The sequence below is a fragment of the Protopterus annectens genome, chromosome 11.part0, assembly GCF_019279795.1.
Source record: "Protopterus annectens isolate FY-2018-M chromosome 11.part0, PAN1.0, whole genome shotgun sequence".
In the NCBI taxonomy this organism is placed as follows: domain Eukaryota; kingdom Metazoa; phylum Chordata; order Ceratodontiformes; family Protopteridae; genus Protopterus; species Protopterus annectens.
This window is the reverse complement of record NC_056745.1, coordinates 245827615-245847087: the sequence shown is the minus strand read 5'-3', so window position 1 is coordinate 245847087 and position 19473 is coordinate 245827615. Positions and strand designations below refer to the sequence as shown.

At 39.5% G+C, this 19473-nt stretch overlaps 1 protein-coding gene across 6 annotated transcripts in view; it reads left to right on the top strand.

Moving 5' to 3' along the window:
• Positions 1 to 19473, top strand: part of IRAG2 (inositol 1,4,5-triphosphate receptor associated 2) — a 1240358-nt gene that overhangs the window by 430609 nt on the left and 790276 nt on the right. The window lies entirely within an intron of this gene.

The following is a 19473-nucleotide window of genomic DNA, read 5'->3' as shown; positions in this document are numbered from 1 at the left end:
CCTTTTCACCCAGCTTCTGTTACAGCACACATATAGATGTATTCATGTGGCAGAAGAGCCACAAGAACCAGTAGTTCATTAAAACTTCTGAGACTGAGCAGAGCCAGCTTAATGTGATCCAGATGGAAATTTACTGTAGTCCTGTTTGTTGGAATGCCTAGAAGGAGGACTTTGCCTGAAAAATGCATTATGGAAATAGCAAGTGCATTGGGTAGTATGCAGAATCCATGGAGAAAATGGTACAGTTCATCACTGTTGAAGAAGGTTGGGCTATCATCCCATTTCAAGCAAGCAAATGCATGATCACTATTGAATTACACCAGCATCTTAGCTAATTATCCAGGCCTCACTCCTGGTTGAGAGTGGGGATTATATTATGGGGCAGTTTCTTCCCTGCATTTGGCATGTGCACAGCAAGCTCCAGTATTTCTCTCTGTGTCCTTCTGGATTGAGAACCTCAGGTCATTCACACCTGTATGAGCTTACGACTAGGTCATAGCCACATTTGTCTTGCTGGAGGGATTCTGTGGATCCTGCCACTGGAAAGGCATCTGTTGCTTTGTTGTGCCCAGCCAAGTCAATGTGTCTGACAGTGGAGTCGCCAATTACTATAAAATTTGTATGTCGTAGCACAGATTTAATGGCAGTGGAAGGTTTACACTCTGCAGACTAGTGACTTGTTGAGTTATGGGAATTTAGTGGAGCTATGTTAGTGGATTGGGGCTGAGATTCTTTTTCCCCTATTCTTGGAGGCTTGGGGGAATGATTTTTTTCACAAACTATTCTGAGTTTGTTGCTTGCCAACTATCTATGTAAATGAGGATGGCCTCCAGGTTATATAGATCATTACCCTTATAAATCAGGGAATACTGATCTAGTAGTAGTCGGTTGTTGGTGACTACAAGGTAGTATACACACTCAGAATACTAGGTGTAGTGAGACTGGCAAAAAAGGGGATGGACAGAGACTGAACTTTCCATGTTTTCCATGTGGGTCAACTTACCGAAGACAGAAATAATGTTTAGATTGGTCAGTAAGCAGAGAGGACACATTGGATAGATAAACTGTGCTTTGGCAGTGAACTAGATAAGGCAACAAGATGTGCTGACACTGTCGCTTGTCTCATGCATACAAAAGAGACAATGAAGCAGTATATGGGTTAGAACTTTGTATTTAAGCTAACTGATTCGCTCATTACTTCAAATACACTCGCATGTGCATCCCCATTCATGACTGCATTCACTCTGACTATACAAAATGGCACTGTTCTTGCACATGCTCAGTACTTGTATGCATGTGCTAGCTACAATGGGCTGAATAGGAACAATACACTCAATGATCCACATCCTCCCTTTTTGATTTGTTCAACATGCAATAGGAGAACAATACAATCTACATGCTAGATAACATTTATTAAAAACAAATCAGAACTCAAGTCCAAGTCTCTGTATTTTGGATTTGGTCTGGAAATTCTACCCGATCTGGTTATGTAAAAACTTTGACTGGGCTTGGCAACAGGGACAGTCTCTGGGGAATTCTTCTCAATAGGAAATTCGGGGATTGCATCAGGATTATTTGATGCAAGTACACTGTCTTCTGAAATCTGAACAAGTGTAGAATCGCTGAGAAATAGCCTTTGCCACAGGCAATCTGCTGCTTCACTGTTTCGGAGACTGGAAGTCTACAACTTTGATTCCTTCTGAAATCCATTCCTTCCAATTGTACAATACAAGATCTCAGTTCACAAATATTTTTGATAATTCCCCCTGGTTCATATCCTTTAGATGTTTGCATCCTTACAATCTCTCCTTATCTCAATGGTCTAAGAGGTCTGCTAGATTTATCGTAGTACAACTGTGGTGTCTGGCATTTTTTCAAAAGTTGAGCCTTGGCCACTCTATTTGGAATCAGTAGTTGTTTACTGATCAGCAAGGTTATTCTTGTCTGTCTAGACGTTAATCTGTGAGCAGGAGAACCAAGAAAGTTATCAGTAGGAATATTTCTGAGAGTGAATGGGTTAAGAAAAACATCATTACCCTCTCTCTCTGATTTCTCTAACAAACATTTCGTACTTTAAACTGCATGCTCAACTAATTCATTGGACTGTGGATTCTCGGGACTACTAGTAACATGGGCCAAGTCCCAAGACTCAACAAATTTCTTGAACTGCTGACTTGTAAACTGTGTACCATTGTTGCATACAACTTTTTGCTGAGTACCATGGACTGAAAAATGTATTTTCAGTTTTGTAGTGACAGTGCTAATGTTAAGTTAGGAAGAAGGGTGACAATGCTAGATGTTAAGTTAGGAAGAAGGTCAGTTTCAAAACAATTTGAAAAAGAGTCTACTTACTAACACTAAGTAATGTTGACCATTCCATTTGAAAATATCAGTAGCAACTGTTGACCATGGTAATTCAGGAATCTGGTTTAGCTGAAATGGTTCTTTTTGTTGCGATTTAGTACTATTGCAAATGGCACATGCTAGAGTTTCACTCTATATCTTTTGCATAGAAGGCCAAAATACTATGCCTCTTGCCCTTCTTTTGGTTGAATCATTACCCGGGTGACCACCATGCAAAATCTTGATATAGGCCTGTTGTAATGATGTAGGAATAACCACTTTAGGGCCTTTCATGATGATTCCATCTTTAAGCAAGAGCTCGTCTCAGTAAGAAAAATATTTTTGAATGTCAAGAGGTAGACTGGTTTGTCACACTGACCATCCTTAACAGATAAAATGTTTCATCTTCTGAAGAACAGGGTCGAAAACTGTGTGCTTTGAGCTCATCAAGATGTGATGAGGAAAAATTTCTGACTTCCAGGATTTCGAAATTTGCGCTCTCATTATCATGCTGTTCTGTTATTTATCTAGACATTCTTAACAAAGCATCTGCAAGGTAAAGGTATTTGACTTTTTTGTAGAAACAATATTGAAATTGTACTTTTGCAGTTTTAACATCAATGGGTTACAGGTGTGCTGGGGCTGTGTATGTACTGGCTTTTTCAGAATTGTCACTAGAGGTTGGGGATCAGTCTCTCTTTGAATAGGTTTGTCATAAATATAGTCATGGAACTTTGAACATGCGAACACAACTGCCAAAAGCTCTTTTTCTGTTTGGGCATACTGCATCTCAGTGGGTTAAAGTTTTGGATGCATAGGCTACAGGTATACCTTCTTGAAGATGTGCTGCACCAAGGCCATATTTAGAAGCATCACATGAAAGAGTTACTGGTTTGTGAACATCATAATATCGCAATGTGGGTGGACTGGCATTTTTCTGTTTCAGAATGTCAAATGCTCTTTGGTGGTGTGCTAACCAGGGTTAGTTTACATTTTTGCGTGTCAGCTCTCGTAATGGTGCTGGAAGCTCAATAATGTCTGGGATAGTGCATATTCACAAAAATATTCTGTGTAAAATAAATAGCTGACCACACCTAGAAAGCATTGCAAAGATATGATACTGTCTGGAACTGACATCTCAAGAATTGCTGCTTGCTTAGACAGATCTGGTTATAAGCCAGAACTAGTAAACAAATGACCCACATAAGTAACTTCTCTCAGCTTGAATTTACATTTCTGAGGAATTAGTTCGATTGATTTCACGTGCATGGTCTAGAACTTTCTTGAGGTTTATATAATGTTAGTCTTCAACATTGCCCCCTACAGTAATGTCGTCTACTATGACAGCACATGAATAACCTGAAAAAATGTGTTCTGTCATACATTGAAATACATCACTGGCAGAATTTATCCAAAATGGCATTCTCGAGAATTTGTATCTACCAAATGGTCTACTGAAAGCAGTTAACAATGAAGATTTGTGATCTAGTGAAATTTGCCAGGCTTAATTTTTTACATCTAAGACTGAAAAAAATAGTGGCATTCAGCATAAGAGCTGCTATTACTTCTACTGTATGCATCGGAGGATGAGAAAGTTTAAGCACTTTGTTTAAATCTCTGGGATCAATACATATTTGAATATCATCTGAGCTTTTCTTATGAGCTACAACCATGGAGGATACCATTTCAGTTGGTTCTTTTACTGGAGTTATCACTCCTAAATTCACCATTTTGTCTAGTGCTGTTTTTACTTTGCTCTGTATTGCTACTGGAACCTTTCTGGCTGGTCTGATTGGACTTGCTTCATGGTTTAACTTCATGTAATATGTAACTGGTAGTTTGCCAAGCTCATCTTTGAAAATATCAGCATATTCACAAAAATATTTTGTGTAAAACTATCGTGGTTGTTCATATTTATATGGTGAATCTCAAGTGAAAATGGTCCCATTCTCCAACTATCTTTGAGGCCTATCAATGACTGCACATGTTTTGACTACGTAAAACTGCAAGTTATAGCTGTTCCCAGTAGAATGGCATGTGAGAATTACTGTGCCTTCAGTTTGAATCTCTTCACCACCATCAACAACAAGTTTTGCACACTGCTGAATCAAATTTTTCACCAGCTCTTACTTTGGCAAACATTTGTGCTGATATAACATTGCACATGGACCCAGTGTCTACTTTAAGCTCTACAGGTTTTCCATTAATCTGTATAGTACAAAATATTTCACACTTTTTTGCCAACTGATGATCTATTTTATTAACAGTTTCATCAATCACAGAGACACCATCGACATGGAAAGTTTGCTCACAACTGTCTATCTGATCTACTTGCTTCTTTGGATGCTCTCTTTTAATAAAAGTATGTGCCACTTTAGACTTGCAAAAGCCTTTTGAAATGAGTCCACTTTTTACATTTGTGACATTGGTGACCAAAAGTTAAGCACTTCTCTTGTTTAGGTTCATGGCTGTCACCACAGTTATGACTGTTAATATGGCCTGGGGTAACAAACAACTTCGATTTATGGTTAATATTGGGTGTTGTGGTCCCACTCTTTCGTTTTTACCACTTTTTCATCTTAGCTTTATGTTGTACACTATCAACATTTGCACTGTTAGATACTGCAAGCACATTTTTCTCATTCGTAAGCATATTTGTGTGCTTTTCTGTAACCTCATATATTTGGAAAATCTCTGTGGCTTTGCTCAGTGTTAAATCACTATCTCAAAGCAAAATCTTTTTCACTGCATCATTAACACCACACATAAGTCTATACTTTATTAACTCATCTCACAAATCTTCAAATCTGCATGTTTTAGCTTTATTTCTCAAATCAGTAATATATGCTGCTATAGTTTCACCAAGCTTTGATTTCTTGTGTAAAATATGGGCCATTCCATTGTAATATTCATTTGAGGGTTGCACGTTTCTCTGAATTTACGTTTTAAGCACTCTGGGTCTTCCTGCATTTCAGCTTGTATCACAATATGGAGATTTCCCCCTCACCTGCATACACAAAAGGGCATTCCCTCTCAATTGCTTCTGACCCTGCTAAATTAAGTATGAAGGCTTTTGTGCATGAGTCTTTATCAGAGAAAGCAGCCTGTATGAAAATACATTCTTCAAACACACTCAATTTTCAGCAGTATTGTTATCAAACACCAGTGGTTCAGGTCTGTGAAATCCCTCTGCCATAACAACAAAATGCGTTTAAACAAGCATAGGCCAGGTACTTGTAATTATGTTCAAATGCAGAGCAATCACTATGAAAAGGCCTCACTTTTACACTGTATACACTGCCAATATTCCAGAAGCTTCGGACACTTCAAATAGCTTTAATTAGTGTGAAATAGTACATTGCAAAGAAATGTGGTTTAGCCTTTTCATACATTTTAACCAATTTCTGAAGTGTTTTAAACATTTCAGTTCATCTCAGTTTTGGAGATTTTGTTTAGCTCTGTAATTATTTCGAACATTTTGAATGCTTCACCTCACATTTGATGAGTTAAAAATCATTTAAACGAGTTCAAGTACTTCTGAATAACCGCTGACCTGTTTGTGAGTTCACTTTGGTATATTCCTCCACTTCTAACCATGTGCTTCATGGCTTGTGTGCTGCTTCAACTTCGGATTCCATTCTGGCACCATGTTGCTTGTCTCATGCATGCAAAAGAGACGACAAAGCAATGTATGGGTTCAAGATATTTACTGTACATAAACATGTCAGAAACTGTAATTAGAACTTGTATTTAAGCTAAATGATTCACTCATTACTTCAAACACACTCGCGTATGCATCTCCATTCATGACTGCATTCACTCTTTCTTTACAAAATGGCACTGTTCTTGCACATGCTCAGTACTTGTATGCACGTGCTACCTAGCTTTAGTGGCTGAATAGGAACAATACACTCAATGATCTACACACTAAATGCAGTTACTACATGGACCTACCAGTATGAAATCATATGTTTTAATCCAATAGTGGTATATGGCTAGCATTTCATATAGAACATATATTTAAGATGAAAATAGTAGTATGGGTTTTGAAGTGGGTAATATAAAGTAAAAGCAATCGGATGCAAGAGTAGTACACAGCTATATAGTCTTGTACAGAATACAATTACATAAGTAAGACAGCAAGACACAAATTCCATATTATAACAGTAGTATGAGGACTGAAGATGTATTAAAAAATTACACACTGTACTTTAGAATACAGCCTCAGATGTCACAAGTTGTACAGCTGGAAGTTGGCTCAGATGCTACACATTATGCTCTTCTAGGCTCAGTTGCCAGTCTTCTTCTTTTGGCTGCTCCCATTAGGGGTCACCACAGCAAATCAACTGTTTCCATTTCTTCCTGTCCTCTGCATCTTGCTCTGTCATACCCAACCACCTGCATGTCCCATCTCACCACATCCATAAACCTTAGCTTAGGCCTCCCTCTTTTCCTGTTACCTGGCAGTTTCATCCTTAGCATCCTTTTCCCAATATACTCTGCATCCCTCCTCCAGCGCATGTCCAAACCAACAAAATCTTGCCTTTCTGGCTTTGTCTCCAAACCTTCCAACCTGGGCTGACCCTCTAATATACTTATTCCTAATCCTGTCCATCCTCGTCACACCCATTGCAAATCTTAACATCTTCAACTCTGCCACATTAAGCTCTGACTCCTGCTTTTTTGTCAATGCCACTGTCTCCAACCCATATAACATAGCTGGTCTCACTACCCTCTTGTACACCTTCCCTTTCACTCTTACTGGTACTCGTCTGTCACAAATCACTCCTGACACTCTTCTCCACCCACTCCATCCTGCCTGTACTCTCTTCTTTACCTCTCTTCCACACTCACCATTACTCTGAACTGTTGATCCCAAGTACTTAAACTCATCCACCTTCGCCACCTCTACTCCCTGCATCTTCACCATTCCTCTATCCTCCCTGTCATTCACACACACACACACACATTCTTAGCCCTGCTGACCTTCATTCCTCTTCTCTCTAGAGCACATCTCCATCTCTCCAGGGTCGTCTCCACCTGTTCCCTACTGTCACTACAGATCACAATGTCATCTGCAAACATCATAGTCCACAGGGACTCCTGTCTGAGCTCATCTGTCAACCTGTCCATCACCATTGCAAATAAGAAAGGGCTCAGAGCTGATCCTTGATAATCCCACCTCCACCTTAAATGCATCCGTCAATCCCACCGCAGACCTCACCGCTGTCGCACTACCCTCGTACATATCCTGTACCACTCTTCCATACTTCTCTGACACTCCGACTTCCTCATACAATATGACAACTTCTCTCTAGGCACCCTGTCATATGCTTTCTCTAAATCCACAAAGACACAATGCAACTCCTTCTGACCTTCTCTGTACTTCTCCATCAACACACTCAGAGCAAACATTGCATCTGTAGTGCTCTTTCCTGGCATGAAACCATACTGCTGATCACTAATAATCACCTCCCTTCTTAACCTAGCTTCCACTACTCTTTCCCATAACTTCATGCTGTGACTGATCAGTTTAATCCCTCTGTAGTTACTACAGCTCTGCACATCACCCTTTTTCTTACCAGTGATAGAATGAAAAGAGGTCAGCTTAGATGCTGTAAAACGCATATTTAAGGGGTCAGTAGGGAATTGTAGATACTGGTAGGAGCTGATGTCTATTAACTGATCTAGTAGCAGCAAGGAGCTATTCTAACAACAGAATGAGCAGATGACCTATGGATAATAAGAAAAAAAATGAAGCAGCTTGCAAACCAGTGCAGATGAGTTGGGGTCAACACGGAGTTCCTATTAACAAACAGCAACAGCTTATAGCCAAATTGTAGTATGAGAACTAGGCGACAGACCCCCTGAGAATGTTAGGTAACTGATAAACACCTCAGAGCTAAGCAGTTGACATTTTTACAGTGCAGTGTGCAAGGTTAAATCCAGTTAGAACTGGTTAATCCAGTATCTGTACCTCTCAGGTGTCCCTAATTTTAGATCAAAGTTTTTCTCTTGCTCTCCTAATCCCTCCTAAAACTGGTAATATGGGGAAAAAATGTGGTTGATTAAACAATGACAGTTAGAATTTACATTTCTCTTACTAGCATTACCAGGCTATACTTCATACCACACCTTTCAGCCACCTAACCTGGACTGAAACACTAAAGGCGGAGGCATGTCCATATTCATTAAGGATATCCACACCTCCAGGCTAGTTGCTCAGCATAATGCATTCAAGATTATCCAAGTGCAGTTAACTCTGGGCAAGACCGCAATCCAATTTGTAAATTGCTACAGATCCCCCACCATGCCCCAGGATTGCCACTCCTCAGTTCTTGATGCACTGGAAAATACTAGGGTACAACCCAACACCCTAATCATCGATTTCAACTACCCCACCATTAACTGGGAAAACTACTCGTGTACCAACTCTTTTTCTCAAGGTTTTCTGGAATTCATAACTTCTAACGCCTTGGATCAAGTGATCCACACCCCCACTAGGGGCAGCAATATCCTAGACCTTGTCATTGCCAACATGGGCGAATGGTGTTCCACATCAGAGGTCAATTTCTCGTTGGTCAGATCAGACCACAACCTAATCACCCTAGACATCCACATCCCACCCCCACCCCCCATTAGGGAAACCACCATAAAAAATTTCTCCAAAGCCAACTTCACACTTCTTAAGACAGAAGTGCCAGACTTCACGACACCCATGCAGAAGGACAATAGTGGTACGACTGATGAATCTTACACAAATGCACTTTATAAGCACTTACACGAGTGCATGGATCGTGCTATCCCTAACAGAACAAAGATGCTATCCTCCAAAAAAAACGAAGCCAATCTAGTGATCCCCTGCCATAAACAAACTCTACAACAGAAGAAAGAAACTGTTGCAAAAGAGAGTAAAATCCCATGATTGGAGGAACTCCCAGGTCAGCTTCAGTAAGAAGCTGAGATCCCTCATAAAATCCTCCAAAGCTAGTTACGAAAACAAAATCACCACTGATTCTAAAGACAACCACAAAGCATTCTATAGCTATGTCAAGAATCTCAACGGTAACACTCATCTGCTCTGAGTTACAGCACAATGGCACTAAATATACAAAACCAACTGATATTGCCAACATCCTGGCAGATAGGTTCAGTGCTAACTTTACCCCCCTCTCAGCCCCTCAGGCTTTGTGCCCACTGAATGGTGCACAGCGATGGTCATCCCACTCCACAAAGGAGGAGCCACCATGGACCCCGGTAACTACCACCCCATTAGCCTAATGAGCCTGGTTTGCAAGGCCATGGAACATATCCTGGAACTTGTAAACAAAAGACATTGGTAATCTCCAAACTCTGGACCTCACCCACTTTGGGTTTGTAAAAGGCAGATCATGTCTCCTAAAACCTGATAGACTTCTTGGGAAGGTAGTTCACACAGCCTATCTAGATCTCGCCAAGGCTTTTGACACCATCTCCCACTCTGGAATTACAGATAAACTCACTAAACTAGGTATAAATATCTGTCACAAGATGGGTTGCCAACTGGCTCACTGACAGAACCCACACTGAAAGTAGCAGATTCCAAATCCGACTTCAGACCAATGACAAGTGCAGTACCACAGGGTTTATTCCTGGGTCCTCTTCTATTTGGCATCTACTTTTCTGCAGTACAGGCTAACACAGAAGGTCTTTGGCTGATGGATTTCACAGATGACTGCAAACTAGGAGCCATAATTGAAACTCCTAATGATGTGGACATCCTACAAAAGGGTCTCACAGATGCCAGGTGTTACAACCATGGCCTCAAGCTCAATGCCAAAAAGTGCATTGTCATCCCTTTTGATAAAAACAATGTACCTATGAGCTACCACATAGGTGGTAGTCTACTTAACACCAAAAGTGTGATGAGACCTTGGGACACAGGTGGACTGTAGTCTCTCCTTTGATAATCACATTGCCACAGTAGTCAGGAATTCCTTCAATGTGGTACACCTCATCACAAAAGGTTTCTCATCCAGGAAAAAAGAGGTCATTGTTTCCCTCTACGTGTCACTCAGTAGACCCATTATAGAGTACAATGCCTCCTTTGGTATGTACCTCAGAAGACATCTACAATAACTGGAAAGGCTGCAGAAATACCTCACAAAGAGGATTACCAGCCTCGAGCAGATGCCCTATGCAGACAGTCTCAAAAAACTCCAGCTTTACTCACATATCACCTACTCAGAGGTGATCTCTGCTTAACATACAAAGCTATGTCAAATGCAGAGCTGTTGGACATGTTCCACTTAAAGAAATCCCAATCCCTCCGAGCTACACGCTCTAGGGACCTAAACCTTGTCACCACAGAACATGCTGGATGGATAGATTCCTGTCCCAGAGACTTCCCGTACTCTGGAACAAACTACCTATCTATATCAAGCAAAGCTCCTCATTAGCACTCTTCAAGAAAAATTGTGATTGGATGGGAAATAGAAAATTCACTCTGGGGATCACCTCTTTGGGCTCTGCTCAACAGGGGCACAGGAAAATAATTTTCTTAGGTAGTGAAAGCCAGGGTACCTTTTTGGCTAGGCTTGTATAGGCCCTAGGGCCAATAGCCTAGTACCTACCTATGAATTTTGGAAAATTTGTATCAATTCACATTCTCTTATTCTGTCAGCTTCTTATGTTGTTAGTACTAATGTTTTAAAAAGTTTCCCTGATAATGCAGGTAAGAGGTTGACAGCTATGCCAGCAGCAATGTTTATCAAGGCAGTGCAGCAGGTCCTTTAATACAATACAGTTTAAAATTACACTTACAAGTGGCTAATCATCAGATAAAAACTGAATTAAGCCTGAAGCAAACACTGTCCTAAACACTAGTTTCCTACACTCTATAGAGGAAAAGCCAAAAAGAGTCGAAAACAAACAACTCTCGCACAATAACCAGAATTAACAGTTTAATTTAAAAGAATTTGATTAAATAATGGGGAAAAATACTTCCTTCATGTCTTTGGGACTGGTATCAAAGTCATTTTGGCTTATAACTGGTATATCCAATAGTAATGTGTAAGAAAGAAATGCACCAAAAAAGCAGCCCAGCAAAACAGAACACTGAAACCTGATGTGCAGCAGTTTAAAAACAATGTTTAAATTACAGCCAGTCAGAAAATCAAGTGCGCATTAAGCATTTAACAGGAATCCACAGGATGCCAGCAGATTTCCTAATGTCGCTAGAAAAAAGTCTAAAAGTGTTCCAAATGAACAAACCTCCGAGACAAAAAGAAATCCAACACAATGACCATTAACAGATTAGGCAAAAGGTGGTATCCTAAATGGAGTCATTAAATGTACTTAAAAATACTCCGATTTAATTGAATTAAATAAAAAAAAAATCACAGCTGATGTCTGGGACAGTAAGTAAGAGAAAGTATGGTTAGAGCTGGTTAATCCAGTACTAATGTGTAGAGCAAGGAAATGCAGCGCATACCAGATCTCAGTGTTCTCTTTGGCTCAATAGCTCATTTTGCTGATGGTATACATGTTGTCTGGCTGGTTGCCATGCTTGTGGAAATGTAACTGAATGCTGAACAAGTCATAGGCTGTGTTAAACAAATTGAAATCTGGGATTTTAAATCATTAACATTGATGTATAGTGTGGCTGAGAACTGTATGAAATTTGCTTATTGTCACTCTTCCCTCTCTAACATAGATGACGAACAGATGGGTTAGTTTGTTTTTATTACATAGAAGCACATCAGGATGGATAGCATCATCATAAAATATAAAAAAAAAAACTCATTAAAAGACAGATCTTACAGACATACATGCTTACATATCTGCAGCTTACTACAAAATGGCAGTCAGACTTGCACGTGCTCAGTATTTATACACTTGTGCAAGCCCTAAGAAAGCTTCTTAAAGATACATACACTGAAAGAACTCAGCTCTATTCAGTCTCATACCGCTTGCTCAGAGGTGACCTGTGCCTGACATATAAGCCCATGTCAATTGAATTTGATGAATGAATTCTCACCTCAAAAATCTAGATCCCTCAGACAAAGGAGACTTAAACCTTGACCTTGGTTATTAATAGAGTAGCGTGAGAAGGGACAGATTCATCACATCACAAAGACTCCCTATGCTGTGGAACAAAATCCCGGTACATGTGAGCCTCTCCACTCTGGCCTTGTTCAAGGAATCTTGACCACCAATGGATGGGTGCAGCATATATATACCCCACTTCACTGCCACACTGCTTGACAGAGGCACAGCAAAGTGATAGGCATAGTTTTTATTCAAAAACTAGGGGTGCGAAAAAGCCATACTACTGGAGCTGCTTATATAAATGCCCTTGGGCAGATAGCCTAGTATGAACCTATGAACACAGACTGATCTACATCCTCCGTCTTAGAAAAGATTGCCCTTAGTTGAAGATAACATTGCAGTTACACATGCATTACTATAGACAATACAAACAAACACAATGTTTGTCCAAGTTGCCATGTATCTATAACATGGTCTACTAACACCAGCTAATATTGATCATTCCATTCAAAAATGTCAGTGGCTACTGTCGATCAGGATAGTTCAGTAATCTGGTTTAGCCGAAGTGGCTCTTTCTGTTGGTGTGACGTAGCATTATTACAGACAGAACAAGATGATAGCACTCGCAATATCTTGTGACATCCAGGGCCAAAATACTAGACCTCTCGCCCTGCTTTTGGTAGAGTCTGCTCCTGGTTGACCACAATGCAATATAGTAATGTACTCTTGTTGCAAGGACTTTGGAACAATTACTTTTGGACCTTTCATAATATCATTATTGAACAAAATCTCATCTCTGTACAGAAAATAAGGTTGCACTTCTTGAGGTAAATTAGATTGCTGTGATAGCCATCCTTGTTGAATAAAGTGTTTGAGCCTCTCTAAAACTGGATCTGTGGCTGTGTGACCTTTCAGCTCATCAAGACGTGTGGAAGAAACATTTCTCATTTCCATGACTTCAAAATCAAGGTGTTTCTGGGCGATCTGGACAGTGTATTAGCAAGATAAAGAAGTTTGGTTTTCTTGTACACGAGTGAATTATACTTTTGCAATCTCAACATCATAAGTTGCAAGCTGGCTGGAGGTGTATGCATAGGCTTTCTCAAAATAGTGACTAGAGTTTGGCGGTCTATTTTGATCTGGATAGGTCTACCATAAACATAATCATGGAACTTTGAACATGCAAAATTGCTCTTTCTCAATCTGAGCATACAGCATTTCAGTTTAGCTAAGAGTTCTCGATGCATAGGCAACAGGTTGACCCTCTTGTAGAATAACTGCACCTAACCCAAATTTTGAAGCATTACATGAAAGAGTAACTGGCTTGTGAACATCATAGTATCTGAGAGTTGGTGGACTGGCAATTCTCTGTTTCAGGACATCAAATGCTCTTTGGTGCTGTTCTAACCAAGACCAGGATACATCTTTGTGTCTGCTCTCTGAGTGGTGCTGATATTTGACTCAAGTCTGGAATGAGCTTGCCCAAGTAGTTAACCATGCCAAGAAAACATTGCAGGGCTTGAATATTGTCTGGAGCTGGCACCATGATAATGGCTGTTTGCTTGGAAGGGTCTGCTGTTAGGCCTGAACTGGTAAATAAATGACCAGCATGAGGAACTTCTCTTAACCTGAATTAGCATTTCTGTGGATTGAGCTTTAGATTCACTTGACGTGCTCTTTCCAGAACTTTTCTGAGGTTTGTCAAGATCAGCTTCAGCACTACCTCCTACTAGTATGTCTACTATAATAGCACAGGAATACCCAGAAAAAATTTGTTCCATTGCACGTTGAAAGAGTTCACTTGCAGAATTTATCCCAAATGACATTCTCAAAATCTGTACCTTCTAAATGCAGTATTGAAAGTAGTTAGCAATGAGGAGTTCTTGTCGAGCAAAATTTGCCAAAATAAACGCTTTGCATCTAAGACAGAAAAACACACATTTGGCATGAGCAGCAACTTCTTTGACTGTACACATTGGATGATGGTCTTTTTAGTGCTTTGTTCAAATCTTGTGGATCAATACATATTCTGATGTCATCTGAGCTTTTCTTATGAGCTACCACCATGGAGGGGTACCCATTCAGTTGGTTCATCTACTGGGCAAATCACACCTCGTTGCACCATTTTATCTAGCTCTGCTTTTACTCTGTTCTGCATAGCTATTGGAACTTTCTGGGCTGGCCTGATAACTGGACTGACATCTGGGTCTAACTTCACAGAGTACACAGCTGGAAGCTTGCCTAGTTTGTCTTCGAAAAGATCAACACTGGTAGAAAAAATATGCTGGGGGGAATTAGTGTGTGGTCTTTCAAGCTAATATGATGGAGTTCCTTATTAAATGAAAGCAGTCCCATTTTCAAACTGTCTCTGAGCCCTTAATAATGAATGGACATAACTCTTGATCACATAAAGTAAGTTGTAACTTCTCCCAGCAGAGTAACATGAAAGCACTACTGAGCCTTCAGTTTGAATTTCTTCACCACCATAAGCAACACGCTTCACACACTTTGCCAAATCAAGCACATACTCTAGCAAATGTTTCTGCTGACATTGCACTTGGAACCTGTGTCAGCTTTGAGCTCTATGGGTCTTCCATTTTTCCAAATAGTACAAAATACTTCATTCTTTGCCAGTAAATCTACTGCACTGACTGTTTCATTAAGTACTGACACACCATCAACATAAAAAGTAGGGTCATAGCTTTCTAACTGATCAACTCATCTCTTGAAATGTTCCCTTTTAATAAAAGAATAGGTGCCTTTTGATTTACAAAACCTCTTGAAATGATTCCACTTATTGCATTTGTAGCACTGCTGACCAAAAGCTAAACATTTTTCCTTTTTAAATTCTTGATTTCCACCACAGTTACAACAGTTGGCAATGAAACTAGGTTTGATCCCATGCTTTGAGTTTGCTGACATACTCTCTTGCTTCACTGAGACTGTGTGAACTCTGGAATTTGCTGGAAAGCTCTGGGGTTTACCAGTGAGTGCTGCAGGGGCTTCAGTTGCTGCTGTGTGTTTTTGCTGTTTCTTTTAACCACATGCTGCATATCATATATGTGAACTCGAGAAGTTACTAGAAGCATGCATTTCTCATTTGTAAGCATGTTTGTGTGCTTTTCTTTGAGCTTGTATACCTGACAAATCTCAGTGGCTTTATTCAAACTTAAATCACTGTCATGAAGCAAAATCTTTCTCACAGCATCATCCTTAATACCACACACCAGTCTGTCTTTTATCAATTCATCCCTTAAATCACCAAATCTGCACATTTTAGCCTTATTTCTCAAATGTGTCATATAAGCTTCACCAGGCTTTGGATCCCTTGTGTAAAATAAGTGCCTTTCCATTGTAATGTTTGTTTGGGGGTTACACGTTTCTCTAAATTTACATTATAAGCACTCTGGGTCCTCCCTTGACTCTGTCAGTACAACAATATGATGGATTCCCCCTATCCTGCAAAGATAGCAGGTGCTTACACAAATGAACCCTCTGTTTCTGACCCAGCTAAATTAAGTAGAATAAATGCCTTTGTATGGTCATCTTTATCAGAAAATGCAGCCTCTATGAAAATATCAGACTCTTGCTCAAACACTCTCCAGTTTTCTGCAATATTATTGTCAAATACAAGTTCACTGGGTTTTCAAAATCCTTCTGCCATGCCAACAAAGTATGCACAAACACATTGAAAATGTCACTTGTAGTTATGTGCAAACAAGCATACAGCCAGTACTAATAACATTCAAATGCACAAAAAACGCTTTGAGATACTGTACTTTGCAAAGTATGCTCTGAAATGGCTGTATCTTGTGAAATAACTTTACTGTAATACTGCATAAACATGCGAACACTTCATACACTTCTGATAACTCGCATATCTTTAATACAAAAAATGTGTGCTTAACGAAAATGCAGTTTCCACTTATTTTATTCGTTTTATGCAATTTGGACCTTATTTCGAACATTTTCCATAGTAATTTGAATATTTTTATCAATGTCAGACATTTAGGTTTATTTTAAATATAGTTTAAAGTGTTCTGTATGCTTTGTTTCATATTTTGCAAATAAGAAATTAGTTGAGCAAGTTTTAACATCTGAAATTCATTTCTGACCTGTTTTTGTGAATTATACATGCCGTAGGAATGATTGACTCCTACATATTCCTCCAATACCAAGCGGATGCCCCAAGTACTTTCTGACACTGTCACTCATCCCTGTCTAACATAGATGATGAACAGATGGGGTAGTTCATTTAAATGCTTTATTACATAGAAACGCATCAGGATGGATAGCAGCATCATAAAAAATTAACTTATTAACAGACAGACCTACATGCTTACATCTCAACAGCTTGCAAAATGGCAGTCAGGCTCACATATGCTCAGTATTCATACACTTGTGCAAGCCCTTAGCTTCTTAAAGATACATACACACATTGATGTACACTTATGTAATGTGGTGGAGCTTTTCTCCGTGGGTCTCTGCCGAAAATGAGCTCTGCCCAGTCAGGCTTTCTCGGTCAACAAGGATGAATAAATAAGGCTTGAACACAATGCGGCAGAATCCGCTACAGTGTTGTTTGGTCGCATCAAAAGCTTAATGAAAGCAACTCCCATTGGTGTTTCCATCCAAGGCAATCAAACGATTGCTCAAGTTCAGATTGAGTACCTGGGAGTTCTGCTGTATCCCAATCGCTCGCTTTTTTCCTCATGACAAACTCCATAACATGACATGTTAGAAATCAACTTAAAATCTGCTATAGCGTATCAAATCTTGTAATTTCTAACTTTAGCTATGCTGTTGTCATTAATATGCTTATTCATCCTGTTGCATGTGCTCTTTAATTATATTAAATATTTGTCAGTACCACCACAATTCAGATTACTATAAACAAAATATGTTAGTCGATTAACCCTTCCCCAAAACATTATTTTATAGTTGACAGGACCAAATTATTGCCAGTTATAATGCTAAAGCCTCTTTACTGTTACTTGCATTGGGTCTATATTATATTGTCGAAATGGCATTATAGTGAAATCCATTTCGATGATGCATAAAGAGCAAAATTCAAAAAATAGCGAAACCTCAGGTCACATTTTTTTTCCCTAGGGAAAAATAGGTAGACCAACAATACACAACGCACCAGTTAAAACATTTAAAAGTAGGGGTGGTTGCCCCCCACACACCCCCAATGTGGGGGGCTGTTCTCCTCCACACACCCCCAATGTGGGGGGCTGCTCTCCCCATGCTCCTCATAACTGAATATACCAACTCCGAGATTGCACTATAGTGAAATAAAGGGCAATTGCATGGCTCGGGCCAAGCGTTTTTTTTCCCTGGGAAAAAAATCACTGATCTGAGCTTTCGCTGTTTTTGAATTTCGCTCTTTATGTGCCGTCGCAATGGCATTCGCTATAATGCCATTTCAGCAATATAATACAGACCCCTTGCATTCACATTGAAGCTTGTGTATAACCATTGGTTTTCATTAACAAGTAGCATTTCAAAAATCTCCTGCATAGAGTAGCAGTAAATCCTTCAATAGTTGGCACGCCCCCCCCCCCAATCTGGGCAAACCATAGGGCAAAACACTATTTAACTAACCCATACCCACCAAATGGAATCCCTTACTCCATGATATTACAGTGCAAATAAATTATCCGTCGTTCAGGGGAAAAAGCTCATCATTTAAAATGTAACTGATTGTACTTGATAGTCACCTAGCTCTGCTGATACTTCTGTTATTTCCACTAATATTCCTTATTCTAATTCTTCACTACTGAGGCTATTATGCATACAAGTATGTTGGTGTTGCTAAGAAAATATGAAAATTTGAAAGGTGGCGGTAAATTCCCTTGTATTTGTACCAATGCCCTGCAGATGCTTTTCTGTTTAACCTTAAATGTAACTATTTTTGGACATCTTTGTTTTCATCTTAATGTAAAGTCTCATTTTTGTATGTGCTGGTAAGCTCTGCTCTGCAAATCTTATTTCTTTATATCCAAAACAGTGCCATGAAACGTTAAGGTTAGTTAGGTTTGGTGCAAAGAGGGCAGCTGCCCGGGATGCAATGTGTTGGCATTTAGAAGTAAATGCCAAAACAATATTTGCAGTGATAACTGAAGGGCAGAACCCTTCATGTGGGATTGCATTAAGACTGTAGCAAGCCAATTTGTTGCATTCATAGCAGGTGATTTGCTACAGTTTGAGTATCAGAGCTGAATAGGCTTCCTTTTTGGGGAGCAGGGGGTGTCTTATAACAGCTATGGATCTGGCAAAATGGAACATGAGTGATTCAGTCAGGTGAGAATAAAAAAGCTTGAGCATTAATGAAGTAGGTTGTTGTACAGCTTAATATGTTGTTTTGAATCTGTTTTCTGCATGAGTAGCTTGCTTATTTATTTTATTTTCTGTGAACTTTTATTGGCATGTCCATTAAGTTACTTACCTGTAAATGTGTTACTGAAAGTGTTTTGGTTCACATTCTGGCTGAAAATGGTCTTTAGGACACCTTCCAAGTTAAACTGAATGAATAAATAAAATTTCTGCTATCATGACAGGCATTTCATAAGTATCTCATGCAGAAAAATATATCCATTTGAAGGGGGGAGACTGCAGTTCGTTATATTTTCAAAAACTGCTCTGCACCTCCGTAATTTTTAGCCAAAAGAAAAGTAAAATAATTGAGCATAAACTATTGTGCTTTGGTCTAAAACTGGTTGAGATGCATCATGAATGAACATGTTTATTTTTATAGTTTGACTGAGTTACCCAATATGGAGCAACTGCAAGAGCTGAGGAGAAAGCTCCCATCCGATACAGACATTGAGCATACAATGACCGACATAATTCAAATGTTTTGCATTCAGAATTTTAAGTACATTATGTAATAAGGTACATTTAAAAGATATAAACCTCAGGGCTAGGTGGTGAGGGATGAAGACTTAACAGCACCCCAGGCACCTGGAGTTTGGCACAGTGGCTGAAGGATCTTTGCAAGAGAGAATAGGAGTGAGTAGCCAACAACAGCTTCTCCCATTTTGGAGGGAGGAAGACCATTTAGCACACTGCATTACAGATATCTATAACAGTGCAAGT